The sequence below is a fragment of the Cydia pomonella genome, chromosome 26 (genome assembly GCF_033807575.1).
Source record: "Cydia pomonella isolate Wapato2018A chromosome 26, ilCydPomo1, whole genome shotgun sequence".
Classification (NCBI taxonomy): Eukaryota; Metazoa; Arthropoda; class Insecta; order Lepidoptera; family Tortricidae; genus Cydia; species Cydia pomonella.
This window is the reverse complement of record NC_084728.1, coordinates 5,671,493-5,677,598: the sequence shown is the minus strand read 5'-3', so window position 1 is coordinate 5,677,598 and position 6,106 is coordinate 5,671,493.

The following is a 6,106-nucleotide window of genomic DNA, read 5'->3' as shown; positions in this document are numbered from 1 at the left end:
TTACATTAGGGAATGCAATAACCGGGCGTTTTTCATTACCGGTAATTTACCGACGCGAGGTCCCACTAACCGGTTAACCGGTAAATTACCGGTTATACGTTTATGAAATAAAAAAACATTGATTTTGCATTATTATTGATTGTGTCCTTATTTTCGTCAGTAACCTTTAAAAGTAATCAACAGCACGTTATAGAAACATCGACAAAACAAAATAATGAAAATAAACTATAAACATTTTGACTTAATTTCAACGTAATTTTGATACTTAAACAATCTACAACATTTGCTGAAACTGTTCTTATACATCATTTTGTATAATTTACTACCATAATTTACCCAAGTGCCCAGGGACTGGTGCAAGGCTGTCATTGTACCTCTTTACAAAGGAAAGGGATTGCAAAAACTACAGAGGCATTAGCTTACTCAGCGTCGTCGGCAAATTGTATGCAAAGATATTGATTGAAAGAGTAGTGAAAGAAACCGATGAGAAAGTATGGGATGCACAAGCGGGATTCCGAAAGGGTATGGGATGTACGGATCAAGTCTTTTCCCTGCGATGCATAGCCGAAAAGTATTTGGCCAGAGGTGAAAAGGTCTATTGCGCTTTCGTGGATTTGGAAAAGGCTTATGACAGAGTGGTGAGGAATGAACTTTGGTCGGTACTGTCGGTGTATGGATTGAGCGGTCGTCTCATTCAGGCACTGAAATCGCTCTATGAGGATTCCAGTGCTTGTGTGAGAGTAAACGGATCGTACACTGAGTGGTTTAGCATCGAAAAGGGTGTTAGGCAAGGATGTGTAGCGTCACCGTGGCTGTTTAATCTATTCATGGACAGTAGTATGCATGATTTGAGAAATGATGAATGTGGGCTGAGAATGAAAGGTTTACTCGTCAAATGTCTTCTTTACGCTGATGACCTGGTATTGCTGGCGTCATCGGGTGAAGAATTTCAGGAGATGGTAACTAGAATGCATAGATCTTTTGAAAGGAAAGGAATGAAAATAAATGTGAGCAAGACGAAAGTAATGGTATTTGAAAAGGGAGAAAGTATGACAAACTGTGAAGTTTTGATTGGTCAAGAAAGAGTTGAACAAGTGAAAGAGTTTGTTTATCTGGGAACCTTGTTCACTAGGGACGGTAAACATGATGAAGACATTGAAAGGAGAGTGAATGCTGGAAATCGTGTGAATGGGGCACTCAACGCTTTTTATGAGCAGCCAGAAGGTGTCGCAAAAAGCACGTTTGGCTGTGCATAGAGGGGTGTTGGTGCCTACACTTATGTATGGTAGCGAAAGTTGGGTATGGCAGAAGAAACATCAGAGTCAAGTGAATGCAGTGGAAATGAGAGCGTTGAGAAGTGTGTGTGGTGTAAAATTACAAGATAGAATTAGGAACAGTGTGATAAGGGAAAAGTGTGGACTGAACGAAGATGTAGTGACAAAAATTGAGAAAGGTATGTTGAGATGGTTTGGACACGTGGAATGAATGAGTGAAAGAAGGTTAACAAAGAGAGTGTATAAGGGAGAAGTAGAAGAGGGAGCTGGAAGGGGTAGACCTCGGCGGACTTTCTCTGATCAAATCGGGGAAATCCTGAAGAAAGGCCAGGTCAAGAGCACCCTAAACCGACGAGCGTGTATGAGGAATGTCATGAAAGTGAAGGAAGCGAAAGAGGTATGTCAGGATCGTAGCAAGTGAAAATCCGTGGTCTCTGCCTACCCCTTCGGGAAATAGGCGTGATTATATGTATGTATGTATGTATGTATGTGTAATTTATATGAATTTTTAAAAATTATCCCTTCTCGTCACCTATTACCGGGGACGCGCGCTTGCGACCTCATTATTAAAAGGCAAGATGAAAAAACGTGCTAATAGAAACCAATACTTGTTATTTAGATATTACGTAACAAAAGGTGTACAATTCCAACGACTAAATCTTTCAATTTAAAATTTTTGCTCTATAATCGTTACCGGGCTCTTAAGATAGGAGTTGGAATCAGGAACATGTCATCATCAGATCATTCTGTTAATTATATATAAAATATAGAACGTTGCTTAGACATTCGTGAACGATATCTTGAACACAAGTAACCAGCGGTAGAAAATGTTCTTTCGCATTCCACACTTGTCTGACACTACAGACTAAAACAAAGGACACTGAACATAGTAAGGCGGATCGGGTAGGGGTGGCGAGAAGGGAAAGGACGAGGGATTAGCGACCACTCATTTGTCACAAAACATTGCTTCCTAGTTCCTACTCCGACGAGATCATAAGATGCAGAAAAGTATTTTAAGTGTCTCTTCGTAATCGTAAACCGTAGTAATTGTTTTTTTTTGTAAGTACGAAGACATAGATGGGCTAATTCAACAGGTTGTTACATTTTTATTTGCCTATACAACGTTCGGTAAATTCCCGGTTACGGCTGGAAATTACCGGTATTTTACCGGCTGTAATATTGGTCAAATTACCGGGTAACCGGTTAACCGGTTAACCGGTTAGCATTCCCTAGTTTACATAGGCTACGGAGACTGCTTACCATCAGACGGGCCGTATGCTTTTTTGCCACCGACGTAGTATTAAAAAAGAACTCCTCCATCTCATTCACTAGAGATAGTGCCAGAAGTTTGAGTGATGCGATGTGTAATTTGCAGACCTCAGATTCTAGGGGACATCATTTATTGACATTTAGGGAGTTCCTATATTGATAAATCAAATTATCAATACTTTCTCTAATTCTGGGTATTACTCCAAATTTTACATGAAACAAAATAATAACTAAACATTTTATTAACCTAGAGATTATGGGCACCCTTCGAAAATGCAGTAGGCCCAGGGTGCAGATTTAGGGGACTTTTTTTGTTAGTTTATATTTAATTGTAATTTAGTTTATAAGTCAAATTTTAGATATTAAGAAATTCTAGATATATATTTTTAATGTGCTTGTTTTTGTATCATATGCATAAAACTTTTTAAGGTCTACTTATGGAGATAAGATAAAATGCTTTCTGTAAACTTTATCAATTTTATTAATTGATATATGAACTCCCTACCTGTCAATAAATGATGCTCCCGAGAATCCAAGGTCGGATAATTTGTATACTTACATAAAATATTTTTTTTATGTTTATACAATTGAAATCATTATTTAAACTCATGCCTTTTGGCAAAAGTAGTTTGAAAAGTGATACCTATTATTTCTATGGTATTCGTATTCATTTCAATAATAAGTATAATTAGTATAATTATATACTAAGGCAAAAGGTAACGAGAAATATACATCGTAAGTTTCGGAAGTTTGTTGGAACTTGCAAAGTAGATAATATAGTTTTATCTTAAACCTTGTGAATTATATTTCCAGCCAAGCAAAATTCACATCGTATACAACCAGGAAATATAAATAAAAATGACTGGCCGGTAAAATACCAAATAAAACCAAACTGCCAGTGTCATCAGAAAGTTTAGCACAAAATTTCGCTGTTTCTTTACTGTAGTGTACACAACAAATATCAGATTTGTACAGAAATAGCAGAAAAACTCACCAGTTATTCAATTCAACGCAAAAAATCAACAATTTTCACTAACAACTGGCACATTTTCGTCGAAAAACAATTGAAAGTTGAATCATTTGAGGGAACGATTTCAAATCAAAACATAAACATTCCATCAAACCATAAACAATGTGAGTGTTGAAATGTCAACGATTTCAATGGGTTCCGTACAATAAATTGCTACTACAATGTATTGCCGATTAATTAAACAATATTAGATAGATATTTAACACAATATCAATTGAATTTATGTGGATTTCTACGATGATTTTAGATAAAAGTATAGGTAGAAATAATATTTTGTATAATATCATCTTATAAAAACTATCTTTATAAAAAAAATATAAATATAAATATTATAGGACATTATTACACAAATTGACTAAGTCCCACAGTAAGCTCAATAAGGCTTGTGTTGAGGGTACTTAGACAACGATATATATAATCTTAATAATATTTACTAAACAGGGAAGGTGCAATCATGCACTTTTGTATATGTTGTGTCTAAAAGGCTAAAAAAATACTAAAGAGAGACCCCTGCGACAGTAATAAATATTTTTAAATAAAGTTACGTGAAATGGAACGAGTCTTGAAACACCAATCAGCGCTTCTGATAATGACATGAAAACTATATTCCCAATTTATGGCCAGTCCAGCCGGAATGATTAAATCAACCGATTTGATCAGAAAAGAAATTGGCGTCATTCTCCAATTTAATCACCTATATTAGGTTTATGGTGTGTTTTGGCGTTCTAAATCAGATTGGCGAAAAATTGTTCCCATCTGAATTTGCCTTTAAAGATGCAATCATCATAGACCACTGCGCCATCTGACGGATTGTGCCAAACTAATTGGGACAATGGAAACTTTTTAGGAAAATATTGATTTCATGACATTTTTTTATGGTTATAAAACTGTTATTGTTGTATGAATTAAATCGTAAACAAAAAATACCTTATGAATTCCCTTGTACTACATAGTTTGTTTTTGAAACATACCGATAGATGGCGTTTGTGGCGCCTACGGTGACTGAATAGTCTTTGTTAATGTTATATAATTATGTAAGTTACTGCGTGATTTGAAGTAACGATATGTCCGTTCATTCGGTGACATAAATTTTAAATGCTTTTACTTCAAAATTGTGTCAATGTGATAACATAAATGTATTCAGCACCCCAGATTTATACAAAAACTCACTAATGTAGATATCAAGATAAAATTGAGAGCCCTAAATTAACTTTCAAGAGCGGATATCTCAAGAACTATACAATATATTGAAAAATTTGGCTAAATAAAATTTGTAAAAAATTAAATCAACTTTCATTTTGTAAGAGTAGGCATGTCGCTAAGACGCATAGTTTCCGAGATATAATTGAAAAACCGAAAAATGGGACCTTTCATATGTGTTTGGATAATTGATTTACTAGTTACTTACGTCATTCAATTATTCTTGTAATAGCTGTAGGGCCAATTACGTCCACACTTTCTGATATCGGGGCCGAAGTCAGTCCCGATGTCGGCCCTGATAATCGTTTTCCGTCAGCACATTGTTAACAATATTTAAAATGTTAAAAAAATGGTTTATATGCAAAAATATCAAACACTGGACATTTTTGGCAATTAGAAACAAAGTGTTTTTTAAATGTCAAATATTGTAAAAGATGTGCTGATAATTGGTGAAACAGAAAAATGCTCTTACTTGCCCAACGTCGGGCCCAACATCTGGCTCGTTTGCATGTGGATGTAATTGGCCCTTATAGCTATACCAATTAACTAAGGCTGGGCTGGTATTCCATTTGTAAAAGATCTTTGTCCAATGTGCATTGCGTCTGTCTATTATTTTTTAAAGCAAAATGTATGATAAGATTAAACCTTACCTCCATGCACATGATAATCTGGCTGGAACCTAATTGCCATACAGAATCATATTGCCTTACGCTAGTACTAGCACCCTAAAGAAAGGGACGAGTGTAAATTTTCCTGGTTCTTACTGACTGACAAGTTCCGTTTGCCAGACTATAGATAATAACTAAACTACCTATATGCTGAATTCAGCCTTAATCTGTATAAAGCAATTTCAGCACGATTGAGTAATAAATTCTAAACACTCTAATGATAAAATTTGTGATACTATACATGACATAGAACAGATTACATGGCTTCAAATATAAATTACATTTTACACGTTCGTTGCTGTATAAGCTCTTCATACAGGTCAAAATGTTATATTTTTATTGAGGTTATTTTCAAATGGATCCCTAAAAGCTATTTAGAACCGAATTGAGACTGGCAGCTGTGTCTATGGATGTATTTTTAAAAATCAACAAGTAAAAGAGGGATAGATGATATGAAATTATGAATTTATTTATATGTATTTGACTTTTATTCATATTAATATAATTTTGTAACTTGTTGTTAATAAACTTCATAATTTGTGTAACGTACAAAATTAATCCTGTTAGTCCAAAGTATTTTCAAACTGGAACACGTATGTAAAACGTTTTAAAATATATTATCCGTGAGAAAGGGATGGCTAGACCTTGTTGATTGACAACTGTTC